The following is a 16095-nucleotide window of genomic DNA, read 5'->3' on the forward strand; positions in this document are numbered from 1 at the left end:
GCACACCGAACCAAGTAATTTGAGTATTTGAGATCCATAATTAATTTTTGACTTGCCAGTCAAAGATCCCCTTTCCTTCCCAATGGCTAAATTGGCAATGAGTACCAAAAAAGAATACTTGGACTCTGTGTATCCGTTGACTGATTTGCCTTCACTTAACTCTGGGGCTCTGGTCAAAGCTATGAATTCAGCTAGCTGCCCTGAATGTCCTGCAGGCAAGGTGCCACTTTCTGCCACAGCCATGGAAGTTACCATGGCATACCCAAACTTACAAGTGCCCTGTTCCATAAAGAACCTGCCGTTCTGCTGGATGCAGCAACAGCTTTTTATTTTTTTAATCACCTAAACTAAGATGTCTGGAGCATTTCCATGAGGTATCATTGAGAGATGAATTTTCCTTGCATATCTTAAGACATTTTGCTTTTTTTTTCCAGTGATCTCTGGTAAGACTATTTTAACATTTCATCTGGGCCAGGACAGAGACTCAGAGCTTGCATTAGGTCCTCTGCCCTGATATCAGAAATAATCTTCCTTATAACCATACACACACAAGCAGAAATACCCTAATGATAATATCTTCCACCGATAACCAGACTCTGCATCTGTAACTGCTGAGTGGGTGAGCACTTATGAATGAGGTGTGTCTATGCCTCCTGGATCAATAAGGAATTGCCAAGTGGGTCAATAACCATGTGGGTCAATAACTATGTCAAAAGCCATTTTTCTAGAGGGAATGTCTCATGAATGAGTGGAAGTTCACTTCCCCAGAAACACAACTGTACCAGCCCAAGCCTTTGACTAACCTTTGTTGAACTTGGCACATCACCATAAGGTTCTCAGAAAAAGCTTGAGAGTCTATTGTGTAGATTGAGCTCCTGGCAGATGGTATTGGGAATCAAGTCTAGAAACTGGTGAAGACTTTCCCCAACTTTGACCTGACTAAGGGCTCTCAGAGAAGCGGAGCCACTTTACACCAAGTTCCACTTGGTTTGCCAGTGCAGACTCACCAATTGACACAACTCGTTGATGCTGAAGTTCCTCACTTTGTCCTGGCTCAAGACCTGATGCACATTGAGTGCAGAGCTTCAGTTCTGTGTATCCCATACACAGAATAACTCCTTGTCCTCTGGATTCAACAACTTGTCTGTGAACCTTTAGACGCTCCATGGGGGATGGGATCGAAGATCAAAAATGCCTTTATTGTCATTATCAGGGAAACCTCCGAGTACTCATTTGAGCCAACTCCCTTTCCATCTGGGAGTTCTGAAACATTAGCCTGCTAGTGTTTGATGTCCTGTCTGGCCTGAATGCTGCAGTCCTGAGCAGATCTGAGGGTTTTCCTCCCAGGACAAAGCTAAGCTGGTGGGCACTGCAGCTGCTGGGAGCTGCCTGCTCTCAAAGTACTCGAAGCCTGTATTTCCCTGTCCCTGGGAACCTGAATCCAAGCCTTTACGGAAAGGCCCACAGGGTTTGGCCAAAACAGCAGTGAACTTGAGTGTTTGAGACACTTTCCCAAGACTACATACACCATGATCTGAAAACTGTCTTCCCAACAGTATTTCCACTTGGGGAAAAGTCCCCTTCTAATAGCTTGTCATCCCATCTGTGAAATAGACCGGTGAATCTGAGCCATGAGTGGCTGCTTCTGCTTCTCCTGATAACGGCTGATGCCAGCAGTAAACACGGAGAAGGGCTCTGAGCTATATCCTTGTGCCTGGGGTACATCTCTGGGGCGGGGTCATTAGAACTTCTTCCCCCAGAAATTTACCCCTTAGAAAGCTTATGTACCCCAACTCCTAGAGGCCATGTCTCTAGTGAGGCTCAAAATCATCCTGCATCTGGAAGCCATTGCACACCTGTGGCTAAAAGCAGAAAGTTTTCCTTTAACTTTACATGGTACTGTCCAAAAAAAGCTGTGTGCAGTGTGGCAGGCCTAAATGCCCCACCTCGATTAGACTTGCAGATCCATGTTCTCATAGATACTCTGTGTGAGATTTGAATTCAGCCAAGTCACATGACCTGCATGATGAACACTGAACTTGCTCCCTGTACCTGGGGGCTCCCTTAGAAGCCATTCTGTAAAGAACCTGTAAACAGTATCCTCACCCTCTGAGACCATATCCAAGGCAGGGCCAGGAGCAACATCAGAATATCCCCCCTAGGGCAAGACTAAAAACTGCTAGCCAGGGACTAAAGAAGCACCTTACCTTTAAAATTAACTCTCTCATTAGATCAGAAGCATATATCAGAACCTGTTGTTCATACATTCCACATTTCTTGCTTTTCTCATTAACAAAAAAAGACTCTACAACATCTAAAAAGGCGAAACCTGAGCTAATCCATTTTTCTCTTTGTGCAAAGACCCAACATAACATTTTTATGAGGGAAATTGTCTGCCCTAGAGGTAGGGGGAAGGATGAGATGGAGGTGGGGGAGGGATTCTGAGGACATTGGGGGTGGAACATGTACACTGGTGGAGGGATGGGTGTTCAATCATATGACTGAAACTCAAATATTAACGCTTTGTAACTATCTGATGGTAATTCAACAAAAATTTTAAAAATTTCCTTTGCACACATCTTCCAACAACCATTTTCTTTCAAGGATATGACCTGAAGTTACTATCCTGCATACCAGAACACATCTTACTTTTGTTGTTTCCTTAATAAACACAGAGGTAAATTCCAAAACGTTCTTAACTTTGGAAGTAACATTTTTAACCAACTTTTCTGTCTGACCTGAGACCTGAAGGCCTGCTTCCAAATCCAAGGATTGAACATAACTGCAAAACTGAGCAGCAAACTTACTACAGAAGTCCCAAAAGAAAATCTTTTTCCATGATCTTGCTGAATTGATCTTTGACCACTTAAGACTCATTTCCAATGGAGGATGATAAGTTTGGGTTCAGCTAAAAAATTCCCTGCTAAAGGAGATTAAACAGGCCTGGAATACAATGACAAAGAAGTCTTCAATTCTTCAGTACAGGGAATAACTTCCCTGTCTTGTCCCACGCAGTCTACTTCCCTCCCGTGTACGATGGCCAAATCCTGTCTCTGCTCCACTAGGAATCTGTATTTTGCTGCATCTATTGCTCTTGGACTGAAGTGATAGCACAGCAGGTACGACGTTTGCCTTGCATGCGGCCCACCCGGGTTCGATTCCTCCACCCCTCTCGGAGAGCCTGAGAGTATGTATCCCGCCCGAGTGACAGAGCCTGGCAAGCTCCCCGTGGTGTATTTGATATGCCAAAAACAGTAGCAACAAGTCTCACAATGGAGACTTTACTGGTGCCCACTCGAGCAAATCCATAAACAAAGGGACCACAGTGCTAATGTAGACAGGTAGATAGGGAAAGGCCCTAGGCAGTGAAATTTAGACTAACAAAGTTTCTGGGAAGGAGAATCTTTAGACTTGTGGATTCAGAAAACAGACCCTGAGGATCTGGATGGACCCCTCAGTCGGACCTCTTAATCTGATTAACTTCAGTGACCCAGCCCCAAGGAGATTCTAGAACATTCCAGATCTAGATGAGCTGCAAAGAACCTGTAAAAGCCAGTCCAATAGCCCGTTCAAGCTCTCTCCACCCTCGGAGAAGCCCACATTCTCTCAAGCACGTCACTCTTACTCTTCTCTCTCCCACTTAGCCCTTCCTCCTTCCCTCAAAACCTCCAAATAAAATCTGTTTACTTCAGTGCTTGTCTACTCCTGAACTTCTTTTCCGAGAATAAGACAAGAACCCAGGAACCCTGGGTCCCGGGTGGTAGAGGCGGTTGGGGAGAAAGTGATGGTCTTTCTCCTCCCCCTGTCACATAAGTCACTCGTGGGGCCCCCGACATCAGTGCTATGGGTATTGTGTTCAAGTTCCACATATGAGCATAACAGACCTCTATCTCTTTCAGCCTACTCAAGTTTTCCATGTGCTTACAATGCATTCTTAATATTTCTTCCTGTTCTGCTCCCAGCTTTCTAGCTTGCTGTGCTATTGTGCTCCTCCTGACTTAGCACTGACTTGGTCCCATAAGCAGAGAAAAACTGCAGGGAAGGAACGGCCTGTATCTCTTGCTCCTGTGATTTCCTTATTTGCAAACTGAAATTAACTAGCAAAAACAGTACCTTAAAGTCCTTGCTGAGGAAACACTGGCGGCTGGCTGCTTCTCTGGCTCCCTTACAGGATTCAGATGGGCGGGAGTGGGGGGCGAGGGGGTTGGAGGGTGCTTACTGGTTCCTGTAAAACTCCTCTATGAAGCACTGCAGTGTTGAGCACCAAATACATAGCACAAAGGCAGATTTTCCTGTGCTGGCAAGTTCTAGAGAAATGTATGAAATATGCATACAAAACTCAGTAGATGAAAAGCTTATTAGACAAATAAAAGTAGATGGATCTGGGTCTCTCCCTAGATGTCCAGGCCTCTTGTACCCATGGACGATGACCAGGTCCTGTCTCTGACGCTGCCTGATCCAGCGAACAACTTTCCTGTCCTGTCGCACACAGTCTACTTGCCTCCTGTGAATGAGGTCACTGGTCCTGTCCCTTGAACAACTTCCCTGTCTTGTGCCATGCACGTCACATGCCTCCCGTGTCTCCCGTGTATGATGGCCAAGTCCTGTCCCTGCTGTTTCCTCAGTCCCGTGTAAGCATTGCCCAATCTCCAGCCATGGCCACATGGGCACGGGCAAGATCCCTGCGCTCTAGACCTGTTGCCGGGCCTCCCAACTGCACCCCAGCAGCTCTTGTCTTGTTCCCGGCTTTCCTTGCCTGTCCACCGCAATGTGCATGTGGGTGAGACCCCTCTGTGCCCTGTATCCTGCCCCTGTCTGAGCCTCTGCGGCTTCCTGTACTGGCCCATGCTTCTGAGGTACACAGGAGTGAGTCCAGGCATAGAGCGAGTGACAGGGCTTGGCCTTTTCTCTGCTGCCCAGTCCCGCCCCCCCTACCCCTAGCCATCCCTTAATCTGTTCTATTTGGTTACCCAGTCCATGGACTGAGATTTAAAGTGACCTTGCACTCCATCCCTCAGCTCCTGCTGTATTAATATGGTGATAGTTTAAAGTATCATTTAGATGGGCCTTGGTGATCCTGTGATGTTATAAAGTTATTAGTCTAGATATAAAATATTGGTCTTAAACTATAAACAAAAAGATGATTTAAAATAAATTGTAGCACTGTGCAAGGCCCTACCTGCTGTTCATCGATTTGCTTGAGCGGGCACCAGTAACGTTTCCATTGTGAGACTTGTTGTTTTGTTTTTGGCATATCGCATACGCCACGGGTAGCTTGCCAGGCTCTGCCGTGCAGGCGAAATAATCTCAATAGCTTGCCGGGTTCTCCGAGATGAACGGCAGAATCAAACCCGGGTGGGCTGCATGCAAGGCAAACGCCCTACCCCTGTGCTATGGCTTCAGTCCTGGACAGAAACTGAAATAAGCAAACATTTAATTCTGAAAAAAAATAAAATCAAAGTAATGGATCAAAAATTATTCACAATACAACGCAAACTGTTTATCATCACTGATCCTAGTCAGATAGCACCTACTATTAGACTTTAAAATATTTTAGGGGCTGGAGTGATACTACAGCGGGTAGGGCATTTGCCCTGCACTCAGCCAACCTGGGTTCGATCCCTGGCATCCCATATGGTCTCCCCAGCATCGCTAGGAGTAATTCCTGAGTGCAGAGCCAGGAGTAACCCTGTGACCCAAAAAGCAAAAAAAAAGTAAATTATTTTTAAAATTCATATACTGTATTTTGTGTAGTATAAAAAATATGTTAACTTTAATTTTAAAGATTAAAATAAATTACCAAAGAAAACTGACAAGTTTCCAACTAAATAGGATGGGACTTAAGGTCTGGTGACCTGGTAGCTGACTGATTGACAGCTGTATTAACCTACCTCAAATTATTCAGTATCTATTCATGTAAAGCATTACAAGTGGAACAAGTGCTAGATTCAGATCCTATTCTTCTTTTTTTTTTTTTGTCTTTTTTTTGGGGGGAGGGTCACACCTGGCGATGCACAGGGTTACTCCTGGCTCTGCACTCAGGAATTACCCCCTGACGGTGCTCAGGGGACCATATGGGATGCTGGGAATCAAACCCAGGTCGGCCGCGTGCAAGGCCCTACCTGCTGTGCTATCGCTCCAGCCCCTTGGCCTCACGAATTTTTAAAAACATTTTGGAGTTCATTTTTTTCACCAATTTAGGGTGCTAATCCCTATATTTCACAGGGTCATTGTGAAGTTCAAATGAGTTACTATCCCTAAAGGTACTTTTAAAATACCCCCCAAAAAAGGTGTTTTTTTGATTTGGAATTAGAACATTTTAAAGTTCAGGTGATGCTATTTTTTTGAGTCAAATCGTGCTCCCAGCACACTAGTTTTAAAAGGATTAAGGCAACCATTTTTATACCTGTGGACTGGAATCAGTCTGTGGACTAGTAGCTCAAAACCACTGCATCATGTTTCTTAGACTTGAATCAAGCACCTAATTTACACAGCTTCACTTGGCTTCTCCTTCCCCCTCATTAGGTATGATCTTAATAAGGCCAGGGAGTCCAAAGGGCTGGAGTTCTTGATTGGAATGTGGAAGGTCCAGTCCAGAGCACTGACAGAACAAAAACAAGGATTGTCACATTTTCCCTTTCCTAGATTTCTTTTAGGTATTTCTTCTGGATATATGTCCATATGTATATATGTATGTATCTGAAACCAATTAAGGCTTAAAAGATGCATTTCATTTCTTGGTGGTATCTCTATTTTAGTGATTCTAAGCAAGACTAGGTAAGGTATAGAAAATGACTGAAGAGTTTCAGCTATTTAAAGAGTTTGAACAGTTGATCTATACATACTAGATTCAAGTAGGGATGATTTGTGTAGGAGTGAATGAAACCATTAGAAGGTTTAATACCAGAAATCTTAGAACTTTTTTTTTTTTTTGGACTACACTCAGTTGTGCTCAGGGCTTATTCCTTTTTGGGTCACACTGGGCGATGCTCAGCATTCACACCTGGTAGTGCTTGGGGGACCATATTGATGTTGGTGGGTCTCACAGGTGACTTATGTGAAACAAGGAGGATAAAGACGGTCACTTTCTCCCCAACCACCTCTACCACCAAGGACCAGGGTTACTGGGTTCTTGTCTAGTTTGCGGAAAAGAATTTCAGAAGTAGACAAGCAGCGAAGTAAACAGATTTCATTTAGACGTTTTTTGAGGGAAGGAGGAAGAGAAGAGGAAGAGAGAAGAGTAAGAGTAATGTGCTCAAGAGAGAATGCCGGCTTCTCCGAGAGCGGAGAGAGCTCTACACACATCCGAGCCTTAGACACAAAAGCATGAAAGTAGACATCTCAAGAGGGGAGGTGCGGGTGACCCATGTGCTCAGGCACCACATGTGCTTGCCCACGTGGGCTCGGGCTCAGGCAGCATATGCGTGCCCTTGCTTTGTTCAAGGTGGCTTTTACAGGGTTTCTCCAATCTGCCCCCATGTGGGGCTTCTTCCTAGGTAACAGTTCATTGCTAAGGAGGTTACCAGAGAGGTTGGAAGTGGTGAGGATCTTCTTTGGGCTCAATCACTAAAGTTAATCAGATGAAGTCGAGGAATTTCCTTCACAGGGAGGGGTAAAATCTCCTCAGGGTCTGCGATGGTCTTATCCCATCTTTTGTTTTCTGAATCCATAAGGTGGATCAGTCTTAAGATTCTCCTTCCCAGAGACTTTGGTAATCTACGTTTCATTGCCAGGGCCTTTCCCTATCTACCTGCCTACATCAATATGCGATGCCAGGGATCAAACCCTGGTCAGCTGCATGCAAGGTAAAAGCCCCACCCACTGTTAGGCTCCACAGGGATTAATCCTGACAGTGCTCTGGAATCACTCTGGGATCACTCTTGTGTAACATCAATACTGGTGGGGCTCAGGAAACTACATATGGTACCCATATTCCCAGTTACATGCAAGGTAAGCACCCTACCCACTGTATTATCTCTCCAGCCCCAGGCATTTGTTTCTTAAATAAGGCTAACTGTACATCTAATTTAAACTCAAACATTCCAGAGATTCCATTAAAAACCATACACATACACCTCCCAGAGCAAAGGGAAAGACAAATATTCCCCTTTTACAAATTCAGAAGTCAAAATTTAAAGATTTTGAGAGATCTGACTCTAACGCAACATGCTGCATGTGGGAACACTACAATCCTTAGTTGGTTTCAGACATTAATCCAACAACCCTTTTTTTCTGCCCTTAAAAATATCTCTAATCAATCCAATATTTTACTTTGCTCTCTGATTGAGGTGCTAATAAGCAACAATCCCATAGGTTTCTTCACTCTACTGAACGCAAGTAGAATTTTCATTTCCTTTTTTGTTTCCAGTCCCAGTTCAACTTTTAATAATAGTCGGTTGTATGCAAAACATTATTACATCAAGCAGTTGAAAGGCCCAAATCAGTGGATTATAACAAGATTAAGAAACAAGTACTTAGGGTTGATATGTGGCTCAGGCTATTGAGCCTTGCATATGTGGGGCCCTGGGTTCATAACCAGCAAAAGCAATTTTTTTTTTAAACAAATAGTCATTTAATCGTCCAAGTAGGAAAAAAGACTTCCTAAAGTTAAAGGCAGGGGAAAAAAAGAACGTGAGCATCTTACAAGTGGAGCCAAGACTTGCAACGTCGGATCCTTCAGCGCTTTTCCTGAAGCTTTTTTCTAACAATAACAAAATAACTTATTTTGTATGCCCGCCTTAAAATATTTCTATGTTTTCGAGTACCAGGCACCTGATCTTTAGAGGATGAAAACAATACTCAGAAGCAAACAAGTTAGCTTTCACCTTTAAATAACTTTGTAAACAAGAAAAGACCCAACTGCCCCGGGGCCCAGGGGAGGTGAGCTCGGCCCCAGAGCGAAAATACAGCTTTCTGAAACACACACCGGAACACCCCCGCCCCCGGCCACCACCAACCACCCAAAAAAAGAAAAAAAAAAAAAACCCACCCAACTTGGATTTTTCGATCTCGCGATATCTGTAGCGGGAACAGCTCAGCCAATCGGTGCAGCAGCGGCAACTCCATTTAAAAGGCGGCGCGGCGGCGGGGCCGGGGCGGCCGGGCGGCCATTGCTTGCTAACCCTAAACTTAGGAGCGTAGGCGCGTTGCTTTGGGTCCATGCCCGCTGTTTTTCTCGCTGACTTTCAGCGGGTGAAAAAGGCAAACGGCCTACCGCTCATCGCCGTTTCGTTTGTAGACAAAAAAAAAAATGTCAGCTGCTGGCCCGCTCGGCTCCCCGGAGCCTGCGCCCGCGCGCCCGCGCCGCCCCCGCGCCCGCCTGAGGCCGCGGTCGGTCGGGGCTCCCCGGGGCGCCCGATGCCGTCGCGAAGAGTTCGGGCTCTGTCAGCCGCGGGGCCGCGGGGGCTGCGGGCGCGCCTCTCGCAGGCAGAGAAACGGAGGCGACCCTGCACGTGCGCTTCCCTGAGCTGTGGGACCCGCACGGGGCCGGCTCCGACACGCGCGGCCGGGGCGGGGCGGGGGCGCCGCGCGGCTTCTCTGCGGGAGGGGGTGCGTGTCCTCGAGCCCTCGCCGTGGGCCTGCAGGCGGCACCCCCGGCGGGGCCCGGAGCGGACGGGCCGCCTTCGCAGGCACCCTCGCTTACCCCAGGTGCTTGGCTGGAGCGATGGCACGGCGGGGAGGGCGCTTGCCTTGCTCGCCGCCGACCCGGGTTCAATTCCCAGCATCCCATAGGCTCCCCGGAGCACCGCCAGGATAGTTCCTGAGTGCAGAGCCAGGAGTAACCCCTGTGCATCACCGCCGGGTGTGACCCAAAAAGCAAAAAAAAAAAAAAAAAAAATTCCCCAGGTGGCTGCAGAGTTGAAGAGTTGAAGGCGCTGGCCTGGCACGCAGCCGACCCGGGTTCGAGCTCCTGCACCCGGTAGGGTCGTTTGAGCCCTGCCAGGAGTGACCCCCGAGCGCAGCCGGTGTGCCTCCCCCACCCCAGAGGCGTGCTGCTTCATGGCGTTAGCCAGGAAGCCAAGGCGGGGAGAAGTCTTGGCTTTGTTCAGAAAAGAACTAAGCGAACAAGCTCGTTATTTTAAAGGGAATGACGAACTGGCCTTCAAACCCGACGGCAGGCTTTTATGCTGGATCGGGCCTCTGCGTTGGTTCACCCTGAGCCTTGCCTTTTCCGTAGCGCCCCGAGCCCAGCCAGCCGCCCGGCGGGGGACCGGGAGGGCTGGAGAGCGGTCCCGGCTTGCGCGCCGGCGTTCTTGGTTCGGTCTCGGCCCTGCAAGAAAGCAGAACGAAAGGACTCGGCGTGGGTCTTCAGAGTGTCAGGAGAGCCGCGTCAGTGAAAGTGAATTTATGAACGTGCAGGGTGTGTATTGTCGCAGCCTGCTCTCGAGGTCGGGCCCCAGGAGGGAGTAGTCTTGGAGGACATGCGATGTGGGGAAGCGGCAAAGTCCTGTTAGTGTTGCTCTTTTGAGTTTCAAGAAAAAGTTGTGTGTGTGTTGGGGGGGATGGGGTGTACGGTTCTTGTAGAAGGAACTAAGAAATGAATTAAATTCTAGTTCTGTTTTTGCTGAAGATCTTTCTAAATTTTTGAAGTGACTACCTACAGTTTACATTTACTCAAATTGACCTTAAATCTCTTGAAAGCCACCAGAATTTATTGAACAAGCAGATGTTTTTGTTATTGCTCCATCTAGTGGTACTTACAGTTCCCCATTTGTAGAAAATTTACAAGATAATCTTTTCTCGCCTATTAAAGAAATACCAATCTATGTTGGGGAAAATTTCCAATCAACAATAGTGAGTTCTGTATGGAAATATGAAATGTACTCAATATATAGAGAGAATAATGGGAATATCATTAGCTACTTAGATGGGGGGTGCGGTGGGAGGGGGGTGTATTGGGGTTCTTGGTGGTGGAACGGGTGCACTGGTGAAGGGATGGTGGTTTAATCAGTATTTGACTGTGACTTAAACCTGAAAAAAAAAAAAAAGAAATACCAATCTAATACCTGAGATTTGAAAACAGGCCCACAGCTGTTGGCTAGTTCTATCTTATGTTATAAAGTTTCCCTCTAATGTTTTGCATTCTAAAATATTCCTAGTGTTAACAAAATTTGATTGGGGAGGTGTTAGTGAAAGTGAATCTAAGTGGGTTTTGTGGTTTTTTATTTTTTAGTTTTTTGGATCACACCTGCGATGTTCAGAGATTACTCCTGGATTTGTGCTCAGGAATCACTCGCTAAGTGTGGAGGATCATATGAGATGCCAGGGATCAAACCTGGTGGGGTTGAATGCAAAGCAAATGCCCTACTCACAGTACTATTGCTCTGTGCCCAAACTAAGTAATATGGTAGCAAGGGGCCATTAATATCATTCACGAGATTACTTATGTGAATATATTTATATATAGTAAATATAGCGTCACATTGCTGCAAGGTTTAAATCCTAGCAGATGAAGAAACTGATGCTTACAGGATTTTAAATAGCCAAGTTAAAAAAATTTTTTTTTTTTTTTTTTGCTTTTTGGGTCACACCTGACGATGCACAGGGGTTACTCCTGGCTCTGCACTCAGGAATTACCCCTGGCCGTGCTCAGGGGACCATATGGGATGCTGGGATTTGAACCCGGGTCGGCCGTGTGCAAGGCAAACGCCCTACCTGCTGTGCTATCTCTCCAGCCCCCCCCAAAAAAAAATTTTTTTATGGCAGTTTTTGTGACTAGTTTTTCCAACTTCAATGTCTGTTTCATTTACTGTTTGGCATGTTAGTGCTGTATTGGTATGTCTGGAAGAATGATTAGTATTAGTTTTATTATTTTCTAGTTTTGTAGTACTATCCACAGTTGCCGAAATCTGGAACAACCCAGGTGTCCAGGAATAGATGACTAAAGAAACGGGTACATATACTCAATGGAATACCACTCAGCCATAAGAAAAAATAGTCATGCAGTTTCCTGCTACTTGAAGGGCCATGGAGAGTATCATGTTATTGAAGTTAGCCACTGGGGGAGAGACTAACACAGAATGATCTCTCATATTTGGAATATAAAGAAACATAATGGTGGAATGACTAATACCCAAAACCAATAGAAGCAAAGAACATGAAAAGTTGTATTCAGTAGGAAATATGCCATTTGGTGTGTGTGTTGGGGGGGTGGAATAGGACAGGGAGGGGACATCTCTGGTGAAGTTCATCTCTGAACTTTGAGGAGGAGGCGATGCTGAAAGGTGATTAAAGTGTTATGTATGTTCAACAGTACTGTATACATATTAGCAACAGTACTGTAAACCACAATGAAAAAATGTGAATATATACCAATCTCTTGCTACAGGAGGTGCTTCTATATGTGTGTGTGTGTATATGTGTGTGTGTGCGCGCATGCGAGTGCGTGTGTGTGTAATAGTACACAGCGGGTAGGGTGTTTGCCTTGCACGAGAGAGAGCCTGGCAGGCTACCGAGAATATAACAAGTCTCACAATGGAGACATTGCTGGTGCCCCGCTCAAGCAAATCGGTGAGCAACGGGATGTGAAAATGTATGTATATATACTTATAGTACCTCTTGTAGAAGCAGACTGGTGGGTGGGAGGCAAATGGGGATGGGGGCATTGGTGGAGGGAAGTGGATACTGATGAAGGGATTGGTATTGAAACATTGCCTGACCCAATTGTGAATAACTTGCAATTTTTGACCTGCACAAATTAAATGATTTCTTAATTCAAAGAAATTAAGAATGCCTTCCCTAAAAATGTGGGGCTGTCTCACAACCTGAAGGTGTACTCAAGACAGGTGTATATGACAGGTGACTATTCTGTTGATATAGGACCTGGGAACATCAAAATGTATGAATACCAGTTACTATTTTGAAAGTGGTCCCCCATACAAGGACTAGGAAATTTCTACTTTAATGATTTTGTTTGTGGGAATAGACCTGTCCAGACTATTCTATCACATGTAGATCCTGTTTAAACAGTGAAGAAAGAGATTTCTTCCATCTCTTGATGGAACTGAGTCTATGATCCCCGTATGCTTTCTCCACTTTGATTTAGATATTTTTCTCTAGTCACCAAAGATATAAACTTATTATTTGTGTCGTTTCAAATTTAATTTCTTTGAAATATATATGAAGGAATCAGGAAAAAAGGTGAAATTATTCTGTAGTCAAGGATTTTAGCTTGGGTGCTCTCATTCAGCTGAGGGAATCTAGAATGACTCAATTGGTTTTAGATTCAGTATCTGTAAAATGAATGTATTAAGACTTAACTCTCAACTCCCCCCGCTTTCCCCCCAAACACACACACACACACACAAACACTAGTGATACTCAGTTACTCCTGGCCCTCAGCTCAGGAATTATTCCTAGCCAATGCTCAAGGGACCATATGGGATGTGGGGATTGAACTTGGGTCAGCTGTGTGCAGAGCAAGTTCCCTACCTGCTGTACTATCTTCAGGCTAAGGTTCATTTCAAAGGGGTGGGGGTGAGGGGTAAGGGAGTAATCTTTGTTAACAGCAATTGGCGTTAACAGTAGAGGTCTTTTGTTTGGTTTCAGCTGGTTTTTTTTTTTTTTTTTTTTTGGCCGTACCCGGCTGTACTCAGAGCTAACTCCTGGCTCTCTGTTGCAGCTCAGGGAACAATATGTGGCTCTGGGGATAGATCCCTGGTCAGCTGCATGTACTGTGCTCCAGCCCATCAGTAGTTGCACTTACTTTCTTTGCAAAGAATGATTTTACCCAAATCTGATGAAGTGGTGCGGCTACTCTAATAGGAAGTGATTGTTGTGTTGAGTATTTAGCTAAGGGACAGGTGAATATGGGTGTAAGAGCTAGTTTTGTTTTATATTTTAAATAGTACTGATTATAAGCATCATACCCACCTGCAATAGAAGATGTAACCCAGCATTTCTCATCTGGGGGCCTTATGGTCCTCTGAGACCCTCAGAATATTCCAGTGGGCCCACAGGTTAAAATTATGTAAGTGGGGAGGAGAGATGATATGAGACTACCAGGCCAACAAGTAAGGTGAAGAAGAGGGACATAGGAGGAAATGTGGTTGGAAAAAATTTGAGAAATACTATCTAAATTATTATTAGAAATAATTTAGAAATTATTTTTCCCTAAGTTCTAAAATTGAGGTATGATAGTTTGCAATAGTATTAAAATCATTATTTTATACTTGTAGTGCTGCTACACCAAATCACTTTCCTTTTTCATACTCTACACATGAGCAAAGTGATCTAGTATTTATCTTATTTTTGGACTCACTTCATTTAGTATGACACCTAATTGTGTCCAACTTGCAACAAACTGCAAAATTTTGTTTTTTTTCATAGATGAATAGTATCCCATTGTGCATATATATATATATATATACACACATACATCTCTATTTATATATATAAATTCACTTATCTCTTGTTGGGCACTTGAGCTGTTTTTAGATCTTGCCTGTTGTAAATAGTACTGGGATGAATATAGATCTTGTATGTATGTCTTTTGCATAGATCTTTTACATGCGTCTTTTCAGATTAATGTTTGTGTTCTTGGGGTAGATGCCTGGGAGTAGAAGTGATGAATCATAAGGAAGTTCTATACATAATGTTGTTATAAGTCTCCGAACCATTTCTCAAAATGGCTGAACCAAGTAGCAATCCCACCAGCAGTGAATGAGAGTTACTTTTCCACCACATCCTCCCTGCCATGTATTTTTTCTGGTCTTTTTTCATGTAGACCATTCTCTCTGGTGTGAATTAATAGTTATTTTGATTTTGGTCACAGTGATGAAGGTTTTTCCCTGTGTCTGTTGGCCATCTTTATGGAGAGTGTTTATATAGATGTCTCACCACACTGTATTTGGAGGGGAGTATGGGGGTGTCAGGAAGACGAAGTTGGGTCATATCCAGCTATGCTCAGGGTTTTGACTCTAGCTCAGTGCTCAGGGATCACTTCTGGCAGTGTTCAGGGAATCATATGAGGTACTGGGGGTCAAACCTGGGTAGGTCTCATGCAAGACAAGTGCCTGACTTGTACTAGCTCTGCGCCCTTCCCGCCCCCATTTTGTTTGGAGGGTACTGTATCTCTTTGTTGCAGACAGGTAGTTAAGGGGGAACCTGTATTGAGTTTTTGGGAAATACTAAAACTAAGCAAATAACTTAAGGGACAGAGGAAATAGTACAGTAGGTAAGACCTTGCCTGGCATGTATCTGACCCGAGTTTGATCCCTAGCACCCCATATGGTTCCTCGAGCCCCACCAGGAATAATTTCTGGGCATAGAGCCAGGACTAAGCCCTGAGCACCTGGTGCAGTCCAAAAACCAAACAACCAACCAATAACCGAAATTATCTAATGCTGAAGTAGCGCAAAGGTGTAAAGGCATCCTTTTGAGAGTCTTTCGCAGTTTGGTAAAATGAGCCACCACCCAGATGCAGAAACTGCGGTACTGCCTAGAGGAGAGGAACCTACTCAGAAAAGGAGAAGCTTCAAGATACTGTAAAGGTCATGATAAGAATATGAAGAATCATCTTGGAGTCTAAGGTTTTTCCCTTACCGTTTCTGAATGCAGAGGCTAAGACTGTTTTGAATAAACCCTCCTATTGAGCCAGCTTTGTAAGGCCTTGTGGGACTCATTCTTCACACTGGAGATTTGCTTCACGTCTCTACTTGAGATGTTTATTCTCAGCATATCACCTCCCCTGGAAAACCCATCTTTCTTCCTGAACATGTATTGCTGTTTCTCCCCCTCACATATCACTAAGCAAATTTATTTAAACAATTTTACTATTTTGTCTCTACTGTGAAGGAAGGTGATGCTCCTTGAACCCTGGGCAGAGGTTAAGACTGACTTTCCTGGGGTTGAGAGGTAATACAGTGCCTTGCACACAGCCAAACCAGTTTCATTCCCCAACACCATATATGGTTTCCTGAGCACTGCCAGGAGTGATCTCTGAGCACAGAGCCAGAAGTAAGCCCTGAGCATCACCTCGTATTATGGCTCAGAAGTCAAGTGAGGGAAAAAAAAATTCTTTTTCTGCAAAGAACCTATTCCTGTTCCATTTAGAACAGGTAGCTGGTGGGACACTGGTGCCCATGCCATGTAGGA

Source organism: Sorex araneus, chromosome 2 (genome assembly GCF_027595985.1).
Source record: "Sorex araneus isolate mSorAra2 chromosome 2, mSorAra2.pri, whole genome shotgun sequence".
Lineage (NCBI taxonomy): Eukaryota > Metazoa > Chordata > Mammalia > Eulipotyphla > Soricidae > Sorex > Sorex araneus.